Source organism: Phalacrocorax aristotelis, chromosome 8 (assembly GCF_949628215.1).
Source record: "Phalacrocorax aristotelis chromosome 8, bGulAri2.1, whole genome shotgun sequence".
In the NCBI taxonomy this organism is placed as follows: domain Eukaryota; kingdom Metazoa; phylum Chordata; class Aves; order Suliformes; family Phalacrocoracidae; genus Phalacrocorax; species Phalacrocorax aristotelis.
The window spans coordinates 2,260,407-2,281,825 of NC_134283.1; the positions used below are offsets into that span (position 1 = coordinate 2,260,407).

General features: G+C 57.5%; 1 protein-coding gene across 1 annotated transcript in view; it reads right to left on the minus strand.

Moving 5' to 3' along the window:
- The window catches only part of ZNF469 (zinc finger protein 469), a 102,407-nt gene that overhangs the window by 15,982 nt on the left and 65,006 nt on the right, over window positions 1–21,419 (minus strand). The window contains exons 3-4 of the mRNA XM_075101195.1: window positions 17,764–17,947; window positions 2,910–2,979 (exon numbers count right to left, since the gene is read on the minus strand). The gene's annotated coding sequence lies outside the window, so the exon portion shown is untranslated. The remainder of the gene's footprint in view (window positions 1–2,909; window positions 2,980–17,763; window positions 17,948–21,419) is intronic.

A 21,419-nucleotide genomic window follows, 5' to 3' on the forward strand; every position in this document is an offset into this window, starting at 1 on the left:
CCTATGTGCTCGCCCCCCTCCCCGTGCACCGGCCAAAGCTCACACGCGGCCCTTTGGCAGGCAAGGGTTTTGCTTGCAAAACAATGCACCACTTATGCCGCTTCCAGCCACCACTGCAAAGCCTGTTTGCTGCTGTTTAAATTTGCAAAGGCTCCTGGCCAAGATAAAATACCCAAGGCCAGCGCTTGCTACATTATCACAGTCCTGCTCTTTCAGCCACATAAAGGAGCCTTTTTTTTTTTTTTTTTTTTTTTTTTTTTGTGAAGGAAAGGCTCGTTTGTGTATCTGTAAAGCTGCAGGATTTGCGTGGCAGGGGCTGGGGTTTGCTGGTGCATTAGTGGTGAGCGCCAGGAGAAACAAACACCGTGCTCCCTGCGCGGGCAGAGCGATGGAGACGGGCAAAGCGGAGCTGGTGGCACGCAGCACTCTCCCACTGATGAAAGGGATCCATGTGCCGTGCCGGGATGCCTGGCGGTGCTGGCAGAGCCTGGCCAGGACACAGGCATGAATTTATCCCGTGCAAATGATAGGCGGTGCATGGGGATAAGGACAAGGTGTAAATGAGGGCTTCGTTCCCCAAAACCGCGACGCTTGTCGCCACGCCGGGGTTCGGGGGGTCCTCCGTCCCCGCGTGGGGCGTCCCTCCTGCTCGCTGCCAGCCACGGTGTGTCACCGCCTGCAAAGCCAGCGGCGGGGCACGATGGCACGGCGGCCACGGCGCAGAAATCTGGGCACTCTCGGTGAGGCTCAGCCAGCGCTGCTCCCGATGGGGCCTTCGGTAAGGAGGGCTGCGCGTGTTGATTTAAAGCGCTATTCCCCATGCAGCTGCCTGCATCCAGCACCGGAGGGTTTACGGACCCAACCCAAACACAGTTCGCCCCTTGCGGGATGGGAAACCCAGAATAAAATGAAAATAGGGACCATTTAATCTTTTTTTTTTTACAGCCTGCCCCCGGGACCAGGCTCCCCTCTGGGTTACTGCTGGCATCACTTCTTGGGTTTTTATGTTTCAGCTCCTGGAAGAAGAGGTGGAAAGGGATGGGACAGGGACAAAGGAAGGTTATGCTTTAAAAAAAGCATGTGATATTTATTACTAGGCTGCCTGGCTGCAGGGATAGCGACCCCCACCTGCCGCTGTGTGCCCTGCCGGGTGCTCAGCCCTTTTGCACCCTCCCATGCTGGGACAGACACGGGGCCACCCACAGCCTCCTGCAGCCCTGCTGCAGCTTGGGGACGCGGGGACAAGCCGAGCAGTGATGGCAGGAGCCTGGCTGGCAGGGCAGAGCCCAGCCTGCCGCTCCGCAGGGCAGGTCCCATCCTGCCGGGAGCCCCAACATGCCAGACGGGTTGTGATTCACCGCCCTGGCTCTTCAGCACCCGGAGCCAAGCGGCTCAGCTCCTCGCACCCCGAAAGCCAGCGGTGCCCAAGGGGCAGAGCTGAGGGTCACCTTGGGCTGCCTGTGCCCCCCGAGCACCTTAGCACTTCCCCATCCCAGCACGCACATCCTGGGGGGCTGCATCACCCCCAGCCCTGATAGCATCTCCTTCCCAGGAGAGAAGATCTGTGAATCCCACCAGCAGGATGCCAAAACTTTGCATCTCAGCTGGGACACCCTATGGGGACCACACCGCGAAGACCAAGGGGACCACCACTTCCCCACCGCAGGCAGGGCAGCCGCAGGTGAAGCATCTCCTCCTGCTCTGGAGGGAACAGCGGTAAAAGAACAAAATAGTCGCGTGAACAGCAAAAAATCCCCCAACACCCAACAAGAGAACCCCACCAGCTGAAGCAAAGCAGGAAGAAAGGCCTGAAATGGTGGCGCTGCCTGCAGAGAGGCAGGTTCAGCCTTGCTGCCCAGCCCCTGCCAGGGCTTAGCTGAGCATCGCTCCGGGCAGAAGGAAAAACTCCTTTCCCGTGGTGGGGAGCGGAGGGGTGGCCTCACTGGGGGAGTTGGGAGAGCCGGGTTCAGCGCTCGGCTCGGCTTCTCCCTTGCATGACCTTGGGGAAGTCAGTTAATCACGGTGACTCAGCCCTCCATCTGTAAATCAGGGCCGATAATGCTTCCCCTTGCCTATCTGCTCTTTGTATCGTCTATTGAGATTAGCAAGGCAGGGACTGTTCTTGCTATTTGTAGGTACAGTGCCCAGTCCAGTGAAGCCCTGACGGGGCTGGGAGACGTGCAGGGCTGGGTGTTAGGGAGTCCGGTCGGGGCGGGGGTCCTGGGGCCGCGGCTCCAGTCGGGGTTTGGCACGGGTGAGCTCACAGGCTGCTCCTGCAAGGTGAATAAACAACCAGCCCAGGATGGGGCTGCTGTTATCTGGGTGGGTATCGTGGCCGGAGGCGCTGTGGTTTCGGCAGCGGCGGCTCAGGGACTGGTGTGGGAGTGGGTAGAAGGGAAAAAAAGTCAAGATGCCAGCTGGGTGGCATCACCCAGGCAAATGCCCTTTTGCTGCGGCTGGTGGGAGGGAGATGGGCAGGGGGCATGTGGGGGTCCCAAAATGAAACCCTCCAGCTCTGTGGGCTTTCACAAGATGCAGGGGTGACTCTGAACATGCTTTGGGTTTTTGTCCCCAAAAAAGGGGTATTTAACCACTTTCGAGAGGATTTAAGTCCTACCCAGGCGGGTTGATCCTATCCAGGCACGACTTTGGCTGGGGCTGTGAAAAATCCCTTCCCTTTGTGAACTGGCCCCTTCTCAAAGCCCAGCGCCTCTTTAAACTTTCTGCCTCTCGCAGCCAGGCTGCTGCGGGGCCAGAAAAGCAGCCGGGAGGTCCCTGAGCATCCCTGAAGCTGGGGCTCGGGGCGGGGGAGGGGGCTGGGGGCATCCCCTGAGCCTGCTGGGGATGAGGAGGAGAGCGTCTGGCTCCCAAAAATAGCATCTGACCCTGTGCTGTCAGCTGGCCCGTACCTTGGCACCCTCCGCCGCTCAGCTACTGCCGGGACTCACTTTCACCTCCCATGAAATATGAATTTCTTGGCTGCAAAGGAAAGAGAAAAATATGTCAGGAATCTGTCTTTGGCTTGGCTGCCAGCACCGCGGCATGCGGGGAGCGCTCGGCCGCCAAAAGGAGGGGTTTCCACCCCAAAATGCCCCGTCATGGCCACCCCCAGCTGGGTCCCCGTGGGCTTTGGCTGGGTGCGTGGTCATGGGGTGCTGTGGGAGTGAGGAAACTGAGGCACGGATGGAGATGGGGTCCTGCCTCCCCCTCTTCTGCGCCCCAGCTGCATCCCCTGCATCCCGGCTGCTGCCTCTGCCCGTTGGGGTCCTGCAGACCCCAAGCCTTGCAGGGGCTCATTGTAACACGGTCAGGATACGGCCCCGAGCAGCAGGACACGGCCTTGCTGGTGTGAGGAGGAGGAGGAGGAAGGGGAGACTGAGGACGGCCAAAGCTCAAACCACAGCCCCGGGCGTGCTCAGGACACCGGCCAGCGTCCGGCAGGTGCTGAGAAGAGCCATGGGGCAGCTGCCAACCTGCTGCCTGCCGGGCCTGATCCTGCACCCTGCACCCAGCCATGAGCCCACATCCTCCCGCTGTCCCCGACCCTCAGTACCCCCCAGCTGGGGGGTGACGTGCTGGTCCCCCCTATGCCCAGCCCCAAAGGGGCAGGTGGTGGAGGAGCAGCCCACCTCCTGTCCATCTCCATCCCGTACCGCACCGAATCAGGCCATGCTCCCAAAACAGCGCTCAGCTACATTACACCTTGGGATTGAGCTGGGAAAACGGCGCTTTTTCCCAAGTTTGGGAAAAATGGGGGGATTTTAAGGGGTCACTGTTACCTCCCTGCCAGCCCCAGGTCCAGCCTGGAGTTAAGCCACGCTCGCTGCTCCCCAAGAGCACATGGACCATATCCAGAAACATCAAACCCTGCTCTGACATTAACCCACTTCCCAATCAAATCAAAAGCAGGATGGAGGGTCTGGTTCCTGCCTGGGCACGATGCGTCTCACCAGGAGATGCGACACCTCCCTTGCCAGCCCTGGTCCCTGCTCCCCCAGGACCAAAGGGGCAGGTTTGGGGATGGACAGAGGCTCTTTCTGAGAAAGGCTGGGGGGAGGCTGCAGCATCCCTTGGGGAGAAACCGCAGCGGGAAGGAGCTGAGCCCTGGTACCGACGGCTTGAAAAGGACTTTGTAAGAGGGGCTGGGAAAGACGCTGGGGCTGTGTACACACACACACACTCCTGGATGGTCTGGTCTGGCCGTGTTGGGGCAAGGAACACTGTGAGAAGTTGTTTCCAGCGGCTTTTTCTGGCCCAAGGAGAAGTTGGAAGGTGATTCAGAAAGTTTGTTTCTTGCTTTACGATGATCCAAAATTGATTTTCTGGATCTGAACAGGTTTGAATTTCCAAGCTGGTGACAATCCAACTTTTTGCTTGGGATCCAGATTTTGCAAACAGTCCTAATCCTTCCTCGGCTTATAATGTAAAATAGTGGGGGAGGGCAGGTCCCTGGGCGGGCACGGCTGAGCCTGGCAGCTGCCTGCACACCCCACGAGATGTGGGGGTGTTGCAAACCAGCATCTTGGCGCTGCGCCCGGGATCCCTCCCGAGCCTTCACCCGCCCGACCCGGAGGCGCTGCGAGGGGAGGTTGCACGCCTGGCAGAGGGGATGCCCCACGGGACACGGCACCGAGGAGGCGGTTGGGGTGGCGGGGAGATACGGCTCAGCCCTGCCTGGACGTCACCCCAATCCAATGTCTCATGAAAAGGGAGGGATGGATCGGGGTGACCTGGCAAAGCAAACCCCGTAATTCCCTGGCTGGGTGGTCACGGGAGCTGGGTGTCAATCAGCTACGGACACTCGCACCGGCCCCATCCAAAGCAGCCCCCAACGGCCTCTGAGCCTTTTCCAAAGGAAATAAGATGGCTGGTGATAGAGAGCGGCGAGGCTCTCCTGAGGTTCAGCTCAGCTTCTTCTCACCCATCGCAGAGCGGGAAAGGCAGCTGGGGTGTGCCAAGCGGGGCCGGGAGCTGCCGAGGCAACCAGGGACGGGTTGGAGCAAGGTGAGGGTCAGCTCCCAAACTGCCCCCCCAAGCAAGGAGCTGGCCTGGTTCTGGTGCGTTTTGGCATGCAGAGCCCTTCAAAGCATCTACTTCCCTATAAAACCAGAGGCATCGGCCATCTGGGACCTCCTCCCCTCCTGCTCGCCGAGCCCCGAGACTGCAGCGAGTTTAATCTCCCCCCGGGAATCAGCAGAGGGGCTGGGCCTGACAGCAACGTCTTTGTAGGGCTCTAATAAAGAATGACTTATTTTGACATTTATTTAAGAAATATTAATCTTTCATTTTCCTTCTAAATGCTCCTGTTTGCTAAGGAACTATCTGTTACCTAAGTGCTCCGATAAATCTTCTAAGGTAAAATTACATGTTAGATGCTGCCAGAAGGGTACATTTAAGAATGCTTCCTAAATTATCAACTGCATTAATCTTAATTACTTTGGTAAAAGTAGAGTCTGGCATTAGGGTGAACTAAATTGAACGGGTGTTTGTTTGTCTTTATCATATCACATATTTGAGATCATTTAACAGAACGCAGATAAAAGGCGCGTGGGGCAGCGAGGTACAGAGCAGCTGCCTGATGAAAATGATGGATCCGGATGACAAAGAGCAGGCGGGAGGGGACCGCAGGAACCCCTGGGGTCCCCGACGCGGCAGGCCCTGCCTGGGGCAGGGTGGTGCATGGGCAGAAGAGCACGGCAAAAAAAAAAATAAAATTTTTTTTAAATTCAAAATTCACTCATTCGACGCTGTTTTGAGTGATTAAAGCAGAAGTTTGGGAGGATAAAAGCAGGTCGGTGTCCCGCTGGGTGCTGGGGGAGGCGAAGGGCTCTGGGTACCAGCGCATCCCACATCGCCCCATGGGTACCCTGGCAACTGGCCTGCGTCCTTCTGGGGTGCAAACGGACAGAGCAGGACAGACCGCAGCCCGTGCACAAGTTTGTGCTGAAATCTGGCCGCTGTCCTGCTTATTCGGAGACCCGCGGCATGCCTGAGCGGGCCCAGGCCCTCGCTTCGACGTGAGCGCGTTGCTCGGTATTTTAAGGCACAGAAATGAAATTAAGCGTGGGATTAAGTGCTCTCTTTCACTGGGGCCTTGGAGAGGTATTAAATACTGCTGTGACGAAATCTCGCCATCTCCCCCGGTCTGCGTGACCTGGGCAGATGGGTTATCAAAGCAGAGTGAATTTGCATAAGCCAAAAGGGAGGATTTTTCTCTCTTGCTCCCTTTTGTTTTAAATTTAACAAAAATCTGTCCACAGACACCCCTGTGCATGGGACGCTGAAGGGGAGCTGGTGGAAGAAGGGGAGAAATGATTCGGCGCGTTGCTGGAGATGCGGATAAAGGATGGATTTGGGGGAAGGGGAGCCCAGTGGCAACACCTTGACTATCCCCAGCCCTGGCTGACCCCCTTGGGCATTGCCATGGCACGGCATGCTGGTGTCCCACATCGCCGTATCCCCCTCGCCCCGCTTGCCCGAGGTAGAGCTCTGCTCCTCTTTTCTCTCCTAGCCTTCCGTGTCCCCCAAAATAAAGGAAGAAAAAAAGCAAAGGCAATGACACCGTTCCCAGGCCAATATCACATTTCCTTCCTCCCGGCGGAGCCTGGGTCTGCTCCAAGTTGCCTTCCCCTCCGCTCCCGCTCCCAGCCCTGGTCAAACGGGGACAGGAAACCCGAGAGCAATGAGCACATCACTGGTATTTTCACCCAAGCCTCATTTAGCTCGTTGTCCTTTCGGCATCCTTCTCCTCCGCTTTGCTCGGTGGCACGGCCGCTCGGGGATGGGGGCAGGGGGCACAGCAGATGAGAATCTGCCCCACATTCATTCGGCCAGTTCTGCCTTTGGGCAGACAGACGCACGCACGCACGTATCTCCGAGTGAAATTAATTGGCTCATTGCAATTAACGCGGTCACAGACTTCAGCTGGGCTCGGCTGGATGCACGGCTGCGAGCTCCCCAGCCGTGGTGAGCGACCAAGGAAGGCCACTTTCCTGCCTGTTGGTGACAGAGATCCCCAGCGACACCAGTCTTGCTGAGCCCCAGCAGACAGACTGACAGACTGGCACCTCCCCAGCCTCTCTGCAAGAGCAGCAAAATCCCAATATTCCTCCCCAAACTGCTCTGGCTTAAAGGGTGCAATGGCCGCAGAGACGCACGCACAGCCGGGTTTCGGCAGAGAGAGCGAGCAGCATTTCACGCCGGGGCTTAGACGGAGCACGGGCGGCACGAGGAGCATCACGGCACCGGCCAGCAGCCCCAGCACGGATGCTCTAAGTGCACCCACCAACCTGGCTCAGACGATCTTGTCGCCCTGCCCTGGGCTTCGCCCTGAGCTCGGGCAGGAGGGGTGACCCGCAGCAGGAGCCCTCCCAAGCCCATCCCTGCTGACACAGCTCCCTCATCCCCTGCAACCCACCCACACCATCCTGGGGAGTCCCACCTGTCCCCGGCGGTACCCGGCAGCCGCAGCCATCCCAGCCCGGAGAGCGGCGGTGCTCCTGTCCAGCCGGAGCTAGTTACGGCAGGATCTGATAGGAGGAGACTCCAGCTAGATTTGGGGGCTTTTAAGCTGTCAACTTTCCTATAATTATTAGCGATGTTTTAAATAAGCTCTCTTCTGAAATTTGCCTCTGAAAGACAAGATTAATGAGCATTTCCTTTGGGGATTTATTGCACTGTTAATTATTCTCTTCCAGAAATTTGGTTTAGAATATTATCAGCTTTTTTTTTTTCAATTAAAAGTGATTATAATTTGCTCAGTATAAAAGAAAAGTGGATTTTAAAAAAAAATTATAATATCCCCCCTTCCTGATTAAGTATAATAGTCAAGTGATGGAGATAAAAGTAGCCAGTGGCTCTGGCAGGCCACGCCGTGCAGACATGAACTTGGCGTGTCCCCCCCCACCCCCAGCAACTCCGTCCCTGGTGGGGTCCAGCTCTCAGGATAACGCAATGTGTAGAGGCCGACTTGCAATTTATGGAGATTTCCTGCAGAGGGAAGCAAAGGTGTCTGCAAGCAGCCGCCCGGCGCGGTGCCAACTTTGGACAGGGGGTTTGGGGAGGAGGAGGAGGAGGCTGGGGCTGGTGAGACCCAGCGATGCTGCTCCAGCAAGCACCTTCTCCCAAATAATGTTTGGCTGCAATTTCAGGGCTCGTGGTAGAGGCCAGGAGATGCTCCCTGGGACACTGATCCCTCTCGGATCGTGCAGTGGGAAGGTGTTGGTAGAAAGGCTGGTTTCTATTTTTACCCAAAAAACCCCAGCCCTTTTTTGCACCAGGAAAGCCGCGGGGTTTGAAGTGGGACCTGAGCAGGTACAGTGCTGGCAAAGGGGCTCAGGTCCCCAAAACACAGCCCAGGCCAGGCACCAGCACCTCGCCGGTTCACAAGCCATTTGCCCTCCCCAGCAGACATTCCTCGTGTGTCTCCCAAATGCAAAACATTCAGAAAATGCTCCGAATACAAATGCTTGCTTGGTGGGGGATGGATCCGATTACACCCAGGGCACAGGGGGGAGCAGCCCCACGGCATGGAAAACACCCTGCAGACTGCACAAGAACCCGAGACCACGTCCACGGCAAGGTTTGCTTTAACCCTACACCGCCCCTGCGAAAGCCCCGCTGCTTGGCTTGGCTGGTAGAAAGCAAACAAGATGTTGAGCTAAATGCAAAGGCTGGCCGGGAGATGCCCCGTACCGGCACGTCTCTCACTGGGACAGGCAGGTTTGGCTGGTCCCTGGTGCGTGGGGTGACCCGTGGGTGCTGTCCCATCCCTGTCCCCCGGCACACAGACCTCCAGTGGCGATGGGATGCTCCGGGCTACGCGGACGTGCTTCGGGTACCACCTGAGCGGCAAGCTGGGATCACGTATCCCTGCCCAGAGACCCGGGTGAGGGCCACATCACGGATTGAGTGGGATCACCAGCGGTGTGCAGCCTGGCCTCTGCAAGCGTGGCATGCGTTGCCATCTCCCAGTGCACCTTCCCTCTGCCTATCCAAACATGCTGGCCTGGGGCACCGGGACCTCCGACTGCAATGCTGTGGGTATCCCCCCTCATCCAGCCCCCACAACCAGGCGCACCGGCATAGCCGTGCTGGCACCACTGGCTTGCATCTTCCGTGAGCTCACACACGCTCACGCACGCACTGGTGATGTCCCTGCGAAATCCCTGCCACTCTCAGGAGCGATGCCAGCTCCGTCCCCTCCTGCGGGAGCCCTGGCGCTCGCAGCTGGCATTGTGCAGCCGTCCTCGGCTGCCTGTGACCTGCAGCTGTGGCACAGACACTGCTGCAGAACCCGCACGGCCGCATCCCTCCCTGTCGCTGCCGGAGAGCGGGCACCCCACCAGCCCCCGCAGCAAGAGAGGGTTTTAATTTACTGCCTATTTACTCCTTTCTGCAACTGATGTCCTCTGCTGTGCCAGCGAAAAGCCAGCCGGGAGCAGGTCCTTGCTGCCCAGCCCTTGGTTTATGCCTGCTCCAGAGCATCTCCCCATTGCTCGGCCAGCGGCATGCGTCAGCGCCGTCCTCCCCACGCCAACGGGGACGACCATGGCTGATGGGCCGGGGGGAAGGGGAACACCTGCGAGGAGGGAATCACACCCCGGAGAGCAGGGAGGGCAGCCAGGGAATTCTGGAGCGTGCCTCACTTCAGGGTCCCTCTCCCATCCATGGGGTTGGGATGCACCCATGGGTACTGCCTCAGCACGGGGAGCTGCTCCCATGGGAGGTGGGAACAGGGCCACGGTGATTTTGATGGAGAACGACCTGGTTTGGCTTCCTTTGGATGGGGCTGCTGCCTGAAGCCAAGCTTGCCATCGCCTCCAGTGCCTTGCACGGCGTTCCCTCGGGATTCACAGTCCTTCGGAGGCAGGAGGGATGTGCCACGCGCGAAAACGCAGCATGGGGTCACAGGTTTAGGAAAGAGCTCAATGCTCAGACTCCAGCATCGCCACAGCTCCTCGCCAGGACAGTCCCTGAGCTCTGCATGTCTGAGCTGCAAAATGCACTGGCCACCCTGGTGCCGAGCTTTTAGTCCACACCGGGCCAGAGGCACGCCAGGAATGTTGCATTTCGGGCAGCAGGACCCCAAAAAATGAGCTGCCCTGCTGCAGCCCCCTCCCACCCCGGCTGGCTGTGGACACCGGTGCTGAGAGATGCTCTCTGTTCTCAACGGGAGCAGAAATGCTTGGGGCCAAGAAAAACGCGCGGAGCTATAAAAAGGCTGGCAAACAGAGGGACATTCATGGCAAACTTCAATCAGCCGCTTCGTAAAGATGCTGGTCGCAGTCGGGCGGGTTGCATGGCCCCGGCAGCCCCAGCCAGGGAGCAGCAGACGGCTGCCAGCAGCGGGCAGCGCCCAGGATAGTGAGCAGCTCGGTCCTCCTCTGCCTGCCAGCGTGATGTGGACGTGCCAAAGCATCAGTGATACAAAAATGGCATGGGTTTGTACAGCCCGCCGGCATATCCATGGTTTGTGGGGTGAGGATGGGCTAGAGCAAAATCCAGCCGTGCTTTCTGTCGTTCCTCCTGGGTGTCCTGTCCCCTCCGGCCCCTCTCCAGGAGGGTGACGGCAGCCTGTGGCCGCGGAGACCCTCCTGCGCCACGAAACATCAAAGCTGGACAGCCGCTCGGGTCAGGTTTGTTTGCAGGTGCCAAACAGGAGTCCGGCACATGCTTAAAACTTCAAAGGGCGAGTAACGAAAAGCATTTTGCCCATGGGTTTCCAGGCACACGCAGCCCTTCCCACTGGTCCAGCTGCTGGGTGGCCAATGTGGGGACACATCCCTGTGCCCCAACCACAGCAGGAGTGGGCACAAGCCAGGCGATACCAAGGTGGAGAAAATCCACCAAGAGGCTCCGTGCTATTTCTTCTGCATTTTTTTTTCTTCTTTTCTTTTTCACCATGCACCATCCGTGAGCGAGCGTGGTCAAATAACGCCAATATTCATCGCCCGGACAAGCCCAGGCTCTGTTTGCTCAGGAGGCACATTTTCTCCAGAGACACACCAAGCAACAAAATCCCCTTCCTCGTGCCGGGGTATTTTTCTTTTATCAGCTGAAAAAATTAACAGAGGATATTACAGAGGGCTGAAGAATGGCATCCTACAAATATTTCCCTTTTGCTGGTGGTGCCATGAGGTGGAAAAGTGCTTGGGGTCCAAGCCCATCCCTGCTGCGCTGGTCCAGGTACCAGTCCGGGGCAACATCCCTCCTCAGCGTGTGCCTGCGAGATGCAAAGTGAGGACTGGGAATTTCCCTTCTGCTTCAGGGTATGGTTTTCAGGCAGAGCAGGGAGACTTTAAGATGTTGTCTCAAGGAGACCAGGTCTGAGGAAAGGATGCTGCTGCCGTTCCCACAGGGAAAATGCAGCTGCAGCTGCTGCCGGGGCTGAATCCCAGCGGTGAGGTGATGCCGCAAGCAAAAAGGGGCTGGAAAGTGCAGAAATGGGGAGGGGATCTGGCCATTGCCCCCGGCCTGGGGCAGGCAGCATCGCCAGGGACCAGGCTCCATGCTTTCCCATGCGTCTCATCCCTTCCCTCACCTTCAGCCACTGAAGGAGGAATGAAAAAGAACAACCCCCGCTCCTGCCCCCAACCCTCTGGGAGTCTGGAAAAAAAAAGTGTATTTTTACATCCTGGCTGGAAACCTGAACTCTTCCAAACAGTGACAAATTTATTTTTTTTTTTAAGAAACCTTACTTCTGAAAAACGGGTGAAACCCACTCATTAGCGGTTTCTTTCCAGACCCCAGTGGCGGGCAGATGTGGGTAGAGAGCAGGGGGCCGGGGTATCACTCCCTGTCTGATGGGCCACACTCATCCCGGGATTATTTTTCCTCCCCGCAGAAAGCGTCCCAGACAATACCTAATGCGATGGACACCGGAAACTATTTATTTCCCTCAGCTATTTAGCAATGACCGAAGCAGTGCTAATGCAATATTACTAAATCCTGCATACTTTTACAGTGAATTCACAGACCGAGAGGCTTTTTTTTTTTCCTTCACCTGGAGATTTAGTGCTGCTGGGAGCGGGCAGGAGATATTTGCAAGGGGAAGTCAGGCGGGATATTTGTGCCGGCGCGGGGATAGGGCTGCGGAGCAAATAACTTTGTGGATCTCTCATCTGCCCCGCTCCTTTTCCTCCATTTTCCAGCAAAACGTTGCAACTAATAATTTTCACACATGGTGCAAGAGCTGCCGTAAAGTAGCTGCTTATTTCATTAACAGCCACCGGCTGCTATCGGGTTTAGGGAAAGGGGGTGTTGGAGAAGGGCCACCCGCGCCCCGTGGGGTATCGCTTTACCCCGTCGCTTCCTGCCCAGGTGAACCCACACAAACCCGCCTGTGTGATGGAAAACATTCGGGACCCGAGACACGTTTCCAGCCGAAAACACAGGCTGCGATTCAGCTTCCCTCCCCTGCCTTCCAAGACGTCCTCTTTCTAACACAGAAAGTGGCATTTATCTCGGGATTCCTCAAACCCGCGGTATATATATGTAAAAAAATATATAGAAAAAATTAAATATAGGTCCGGGAGTCTGCCTGCGCCCCGCTGCCCGTCGCCTCGGTGGTTGGTGCGCCTCGTGCGTGTGGGGATGCGGGGGGGATGCTCCCAAAACGAACCACCCCGCTCCAGCAAGCAACCCTACGATAACAAGCCAGCGCCGGGGTCGGCAGGAGGGAAACGGGTTCACCATGCCGGGTCCTTGTGAGATGGGGAGATGGAGGCACGGCGAGAGGACGACTCCCTCACGCCCGCGCCGGCTCCCGGTACGCCCCAGCATCCTGACACCCAGCCTGCCTTCCTCCGAGCTACCCTTTAATCTTCCTCGCCGCGTGTTTCTAAATTGAGAGTTACAACGATCGACCCAAGCAAGACTTTGTTTGGGTTTTTTTTTTTCTTTTTTAAAGCTGGTTTGCAAAAACACACTATAAAGAGGGAAATGTGCTGCCTGCCTCTGCCCCAGGATGGGGCCAGCAAGCACGGCGGGGGCTGCAGAGGATGCGAGGACTTCACCCGTTGTGCCTTACCAGGGCCAAGCCCAGGCAGAGCTTGGGGATTACTTTTCCCTTTCATCGGATGCCAGCTTTCAGCCCAGGATTTATACGGTCAAATCCAAAATCCCTGGAAGGCAGGGCTTGGCGCGGTGGGAACGCAGATGCTGCTTTTACCCTGCTGCTGTAATTATGCCACCAAACTTAGAAAGCAGCGGAAGAGCCGTATGTAGCGCTACAATTAGGAGGCTGTTTAATTGCAGTGCAATTGCATATTGTTTTCCTCTCCCTGACTCCAGCTGCCAACAACCAGCTGAGCATCAGGAGCCGCACTGCAGACGCAGGCAACACTGGCTCCCCGGCGCTCCCCGCTCCTGCATCCCCTGAGCATCGCTGCCGCGGTGAGGCACGTGGCCGGGCAGCTCTGGGGACAAGGGGCTTGGTGACCCATCACAGACATATGGCCCTGTTGAGTCAAGAGCAGTGGACAGCCCTGGCCGGAGTATCCAACTGGGGAAGGAGCCACCAAAATACGTATCTGCTTGATGAAAGATGCTTTCTTCAAGCAACAGACATCGTTCTCCTCTCTCTGGACTCCCCTTCTGCCCAAGGCACGCTGGCTGGTCTCAGGAGCAGCCAGGAATGATTCCTCCCTGTCAACCCGGAGATTAAAATGGATATATGCGTGGGAACCAGCAGCAGCAATGGAGATGACATGGGAGAGCAGCTGATTTATATCACACTGCCCCTGCAAATGCCGTGCATAAATCTGCTGCTTTTCAAGGCAAAGCGTGAATCAGAATAGCTGCGCTCGACTTCGCTTTATCTCCTCGCTGCGTGACTCATCCTCGGAGCGTTGAATTGGGCTTCCTACGGAAAAGTGATGAATGTACACGGCCAGCGGACCAGCTTTGCATCGGGGATTTCACGGCGCCCAGCAGGAACAGTGCCCCCACCAAATCCATCGCTGTATACAAAGAAAACGAGGGTCCATGAGAAAAAAACCCAGTTGTTCCCACCCTGACAGTGGCAGGCACACACTGGTTTGGGCAGAGTCAGCTCGGGTCCCCTGCTCTTGCCCACAGCTGTTGCCACAACCCCGGGGTTTAAGCTGGACCGAAGCCTCCTGAGCTGCTCACCAGCCCCGGGGCTGAAAGATGCTTCCATGGGTTTATCCAGCCACGGCACCAGGAGCAGGGATGCATGGGGGGACCCGGCGCACATCCCCGGTGTCGGCAGCCCAGCCGGGGCTACGTGGCTCCGACAGAGGTGGAAGAGACAAGCAGGGACTGGCATCTTCTGCAGGACAGCCCTAGGTTGATGACACTGCTGAAAGGTGAGATGATAATGCCTAAATATCACGTTTGAAGTGAAAGTGGGAGCAGATCTGGGGGGAAAGATGGGGGGAGCTTCGTGTTCCCTCCAAGCCTCTCTCCAGCCATTCTTGGGCAAGGCCCTTTAAAATGAACATGTATGGTGACTTAACTCTCACAGTTCATCGTGTCAACCCTAGAAGCACATATAATGTTTAGCAGTTGGCAAACAGGGCTGGGCGTCCTCCCGTTGCAAAGGCTGAGATGCTGTGAGTCCTCTGCTCCCCATGCTGCGGCGGTGCTAGGGGCCTTGCCGGAGGAGCCGGACACATCTCCTGCACCATGCAGGAAGGCGGCTCCTCTTGTTTTCACAGCTGATGTCAGGTCTGGAGACGCTGCCGTGGAGCCGCGCCGGGGAGGAAATGCGGCAGAGGGTCAGCCGGCAGCTGTGGCCGCCACTGCCTGCACCTGGGCTTGTCTGGGACCCGCACCGATGGGGAGGCTCCTAGATCTGCCACCCAGGGGGGTGCAGAGGAGGCTTTCCAGGGATGAGCTGCTCCTCCAAAGCCCTGCCGAGCTCTGCGTGCTTGGGAGCATGGGAGGAGCGGCGGCTTCACTGGGTGATGCGCTAGCCACATACCAACACGGAGAGCCACCCACGTCTTGCAAAGCACTCCAGAAGCTGCCTGCAGGATTGCTCGCTGGAAGGCGTGGGGGGAGCAGAGAGGTCTGACCAGACCCTGGTCTCGTCCCCATGATGTCCTCAGTCCCCCTTCCCCTGGGCTGCGTTGCACGCACAGCCTGTGTGGGAGGTTACTTGGAGGTGGGAAAGGGGAGCGCGTGGCGGGGAGCTTGGGTGCAGCCGGCAGCGTGGACACGATGAGAGCCGCATGGACAGCCACAAAGGGAGAGATGTCCCAGCAAAGCCCAGGGATGCGCCACCATCCTGGGCCCCGGTGAAAGCAAGGATGCTGCTCGGGGAAAAACCCTGTCTGAGCCATGCTCCAGAGAAAGGCCAGGGAACCCCTTCCCTTCCTTCCTTTAATGATCTGCTCTCCGTACAGTCATGAGCAAAAGGAAACATGTATATATAAAAGCAGCCCCTCTGGGTTTCCCTTCATTGCACCCTGCTGTCGAACGCTTCCCAGAAGGCTGCGGAGAGCTCAGCCGAGCCCAACACACGCCTGTCCCCAGCAGCCAGTGTCGCAGTGCAACTGCCATCAGCTTGTCCCCCTCTGTAAAAACAACAGGCAAAGAAAGAGCACTTTTGTTTCTTCCTCCTCTATTGACACAGCTGGGAGGGCTGGAGCCAGGGGAGGTTCCTCCTCCGGAGGGCCAAGAGCCTCCGCACGCTTACTTTGTAGCCCAGGTGGCGCTGGAAGAGGCAAAGCTCCCTCGCCCACTTCACACAGGCTTGCTGGATGCAGCCAGAGCATCCCTCGGCCCGTGCCTGGGCCCTGAGCGAAGGAGGTGGCAATGGGGAAAGATGTCGCCCCAGCTGCTCCTGCTGGGTCCCCTCAGAGCTGGGAGCTCTGGCAAGGATCGTTCCTGGGATGACGGCGAAGTGCAACGCCAACGCTGCGGCTGCCAGCACCGTGCTGTGCGAACCGAGCCCAGCCGAGCTGCCGGTGGCTCCTCCCGCGCCCATCCACATCCAAGCCGAGGATGCTCCCATAATCCTGGAGCACCTGCACTGGGGGCCGTGCCACGCCGAGCTCCCTGCACGCACGAGCTGCTGGCCTTCTCCTTCTCCTGCCCCACGGCATCTTCCCGGCTCGGCTGGACACGGCACGATGCACGTGCCGCAGGCGAGGCCGGCTCCTTGGCCAGGCCTGTGTCACTCTGCTTTTAACAGGAAGGCACCAACCCCTCCCCTCCCTTACATTTCTGGTGAAGAATTTACTGCGCTGGCTTTTGCAGATGTCCAGTGCAGTTATTTTATTGCCATTTATTCTAAGCTCCCCAACCAACACTGCAATGACATGGGGAAGAGGTTAATTAATAAGCTGTAGAGAGGAGCTGTATGTTTCCCTGTAAATAAACCCCCAGGTGTTGCTGTGCGCGTGTTCGCAGGTTGCTGCGATTAGCTGGGGTTGCGGGAGGAATCCGGTTCAATCTCATAGGGCAGAACGTGCTCTCCAAGCCAAACTCGGGGCCTCATCCAGCCACCGTTTAAGAGCACGAAGCATCCTGCCTCACAGCCCTCCGCGAGCACCACCTCCAAGCATCCCTCTCCTGGGATTTTGCCACTGACTTGCACGGAGCCGGGGCCGAATCCGGCCGCCCGGCCATTGCGTGATCGGTGGGTTTGCTCCTCTTTGCCTCTGGCCTCCGAGGCAAGAGGCGAATGCAAAGCATTCCTTTATCTCCCTGCCTCTACCAAACGACAGGCAAAGCAATAAAATGCATTTTTTTATAGAGCTGTAAATTTAATTTCCTTTTAAACCATTTGCTTCCACTTATAACTCAATGGAAATCCTGCGCTGCTGGCAAAGCCGCAGCCTCCCTGTCCTGCCATCAATGTATAGAAGCAGAGGGCTGCAGCTTTTGGATGAGCTTAAAAGTTGATGGAAGGGAAAATGGGATGGGGGAAGAGAGGAAAATTCTTAGGGCATTAAGGGCCTATTTTCCATCTTCCTCATGAACCTTCCTCAAAGGAAGAGCTTGAGCTGCTTTACGGGGGCACAACTAAAGCTGTTTCTGTCCGCAGGATAAAAGTTCAGCCCTGGACATTGCTGTGAAGCCGAGGATGCTGGCTGCAAGGGGAAGAGAATAAGGATTTTTCTGGCCTGAAAAACCACACAGGGCTTTAGATTTGGGGCTAAGAAGCAAGGAGAAGCAGCGTGGGCTCATGCATGTGACCAGCAGCCTTATACCATCAGGAAACCAGAGGGCAGCGGCACCAGCATCACCCGCCCTCGGCATGGGAGATCAACCTTGGCACGACGCGGCAGGTGTTGGGGTTGATCCCCCGGAGCGGACCCTTCCTTCAGCAGGACGTCGATCAGGGCAGAGCCTGCTGCTCCTCCTGGGAGCTCCTCATTAGCACGTCCCTTGATGGGGCTGATAGGAAGCAAATGATGGCTGCTACAGCAAGATGGTCCCCGGTGACAGATGCACGGTGGCCCTGGAAGTCCGTGGCACCCATCACTTGCTCGGCTGTGGGTCTACCATGCCAGGGACCTGGATCCAGACTGCTCCTCTCCTCCGAAACCCCTCCAGCCTTTTCACAGGAGGCGTTTGCAGTCTGCACCCACAGCAGCTGCTGTCCCACGAAGGAGCACGACTGACGGACGGTTCCTGGTACTGTACAAGGGTGTCTGACCCACACACCTCACCCCAAGGCTGTGAGCATCCTCCCCCAGCTCTCAGAGATGGCCCCGAGCCACGGGCATGCTCTGAGCACCCGTTTTGCGTCTCCTGCCCGAAGAACGTGGCTGCATCCCCATCACCTACCTGGCACCTGAGGACTCCTCTCTCCTACTTGGGCTCCTCACGAGCTCCAGACGTGCAGAGATCCATGGTGTGGCAAATCCCAAAGGCCGGAGAGGCCATTCCCGTTTGTCCTGGGTGGATCCTCCTGTGCTCGTGCCTGTCCTGTGCCGCTGGAAGGCAGCGGGCCGCTTACCGGGAGCTGGATCTGCGGGAGAAGGGAGCAACCCAGCTCAGCAGGGAAACGCCTCCATAGGGATGCTGGAGATGGACTGCAAGCCACCGCTGCAGGGACATCATCCCGTCACCCTGGGTCATCGACCCAAAGTACAGGAGCTATCTGGAAGAAGCTCTGATGCAGATGCTATTCCAGAAAGCCAGTGCAGGGATTTTGGAAGAGCCACCCATCCCAGCTGGGAGGGGGATGCTGCAGCGGGGTTCGCAGGGGGCCCCCACCAAAGCTGCACAGTGCTGCCCCTGCCAAAGCCAGCGACCCTGCCAGGGGACAGCAAGGGGAAAGCAAGCACCCGTGCATGCTGCCGTCCCTCCTGCCTGCAGTCTGCCCTCCTCACTGCCAGTGCTGCCAGGCCCTGCCAGGCTGGGGAGGGCTGAGTGCTCTGGCTGCCAAAAACTGAGAGGTGCCGAGGGATGCAGCCCACTTTCTCCCTGCCCTACAGCCTGTTGATCTTTGAGCTCTATTTCTATCCTGCTTTTTAACTGACTGATGAGGAACGATGACAAAAAGGCTCAAAACAGACCCACGGGGGCCACCGCCGTCTCTACCGCTGCCTGTACCAGACTTCATGTCCAAGCCTTCCCCTCCTGCCCGTCACCTCCCTCAGGGATGCACACTGGGCTGGCACGGGCTCCCTGGCCATGCTTCGGGATACCTGCCCGCAGCCCGACATCCAGCACCCTCCTCGCCCCATGCTGGGGGAAGAGCTGCTTCCAAACACCTGCAAACACCTTCAAATCCCTCCTCCCTCCTCTCCGACCCTCCAACATTTCAGCTAATATTCAGGTTGTTTTGGGGGGACAGGGACCCCAGCACGACATGCCCCAGACCGTCAAAAACAGAAGGGTATAAACAAGCAATAACAGCTACACTTTAAGCCCAGCTTAAGGCATTGCATGAATCAAGTTCCATTCATCCCCACATCCCAGGAGGAGGCTGCGTGACCCGAGGCTCGTCGGTGCTGCTTGTTAGCAACGTGGGACTTGTTTGCAAACTGCACCAAGCCCATCCATGTCTCCGTTAATCTGCTACAGGTGAGCAGAGCTCCCGGCGCCCGCTGCTTGAGGCCGCTCCCATCCTGGAGCAATTTGCGGCTGCGTCAGGAAAGCTTCCAGCTGGATCCACCAAAACAAGATGTGAGGGTGCCTTTTCAAGGTGAAATTTTGGGAAGGCAGCCACAGAAGCAAAGCAGAAAGGATTTTTACAATGACCCAGACGGGTGCAACCCTGAAAACATCATCCCAACATCCACACCGTGCAGCTCCTCCAGAATCAGGATGTGACCTGTTTCCACCGCCCCAGGTCATAGCGGCAAGACCAGATGTTCAAAACAGCAATGGAGCACCCAAATCTTACCCAGACCACAGTCCTGGGCTCCTGGAAGCATTAAATCTCCCCGAACAGGCTGTGAGTTATGGTATCATCTCTTCTGCAAGCTCCCAGCCTGGGGTGTGAGAGGTCCCAGCTGGGCCCTTGGACATCCCTCGGTGGCCACGGTCCTCGGATCTGAAGATGGGGTGATCTGTACCAAAGTTGCACCCGGTGCCGAAGGTTTAAAACCCCCATTAGTTTAAAGCGCGACGTGAAGCCCACTTCAAAGAGCTGCAGCTTCCTACTTGATAACATCAGGAGTCTGGATCAAAGGCTGCATCCTAGGAAGTCCAGCAAGGGAAGGGAAAATAAAATCACTTCCTCTGGAGCATTCCTCACTGCTGAACATCAGCTGCTGGTTTAGGGAAAATTAGACCGTCACGTTAAAATTATAGATGATGCCAAAGTGTTCTCCTCTAATGGCTTCACGGGGCTTGAAAGTGGCTTGCTAGCAGGGGGAAGGGGTGGCAGCGGGTCTCTGGTTCTGTTTGAACCCTGTCTGGCACGCGAGGGTACATCCAGCTCTGCCCCAAGCGGGGACGTGGCTCCTGGCTTCCGTCATCCCAAAGGGGACAGGAGCGAAGGGGAAGGCTGCAAGCACAGCCCAGGACGGAGCGGGCAGCTGGGGACAGGGGGGCACTCAGCCACGCACGGGGACCCACGGCCCGGCGCAGGATGCCCCTGGCAGCTCTCCGCTTCGGGAGCATGCTGTGCCCCTGGTGCCCCTCGGCAGGTGGAGGCAGATAGTCCTCTTTTTAAGGCTGCTTCTGTGCCAGCTACCGGCACGGCCGTGGGCTTTGCAATCCTCCCCGCTTTTAAGTGTTCCCAGTTGGCTGGGTTTGATATCAGCACTCTGGTATGCCGGCGCCGGGATCTGGACTTCTCCACACTCGAGAACAGCCTCATCTTGTCCTCCAGCTCCGATAATAAGGTGAAAGTGAGCGAATCTCACCCGGCTGGGAGTTCCTTGCCTCGGGCACTGCACAAGGCTGGGGTCTCCGGGCTGGGGGATGCCCAAAAGCCACCGCCACGTGCGGCTGGAGAACAAGCTGTCACGCCGGGATGTCCTTGTCCCTGCGCACCCGGCGCTAGCCCTGCAGGACAGCACAGCCTGCGGGGAGCTCTGCCCATGGCTCCTCCGAAAGCACCCGGTCCCGCGCAGCTGCTGAACGAACAGGTCACGGTGCTGCCTCCGCTGCGGCTCTCGCTTGGCCAGCCTGGCGTTTCCTAACGCATTTTGCAGGACAGTGACTGTCTCGGCCTACTGAGAATCTCAAAGTCTCAAGGAACAGCAACAAAAATGGCCACGTGCAATAAAAAGTCAAAGTCAAGAAAGACAAGAAGAAGCCACGGGCAGTGCTGGTGCCCTGAGCTGACTCCGGGCAGAGGTTTTCCTCCTGGCTTTGCAAACCCCATTGGGGCGAGTCAGGGTAAAAGCAGACCACCTGTTTCATAAAGCTGTCTCTGACCATGCCACCTTGAAACAATCTCATTTCACCCACCAGCAAAACCCCGAAGACCCTGCAAAAGCCTGCAAATGCCCCATGCCGGGTGCTGCCCGAACTCCAGCTGTGCGGCTGGGCTTTGCTCCGGCCGGTTGGACCCGAACCCCTGGCACCATCAACCACGCGCATCTCCGGGGGTGTTTGGGATGCTCAGACCCACCCTGTGCCCCCCGATGCCGCCAAGAGCACGGAGGAAGGGTGCTGGGGACAAATCAGACGTAGCACACAAGCATGTGCCACGCGCACATACCATCGATTGTTGCTGAAAGCCCTCTTGCAAACCCACCCGTTCCTCTGCCCCAGCGATCGGGGACGTATTTGCCAGATCCCGGTCCCAAGCACAAGCAGGGGCTGCAGCAGAGCCTGGACCCGGGTGGGCTACAGCTCCTCCTCGCCCTCCTGCCCCTCATTTCGCATCCCACAGGACGCGGGGACAGCGGATCCTTTCTCTGCCCTCCGCCTCTGCAATGATTAGTGCCTTTCAGGAACGGGGTTTAGTTTTTTTTTGGCTAGCCAGCCCCAGATGAATAGCTCTGGGCAGAAGCGAGCAGACAGCATCCCCTGTATTC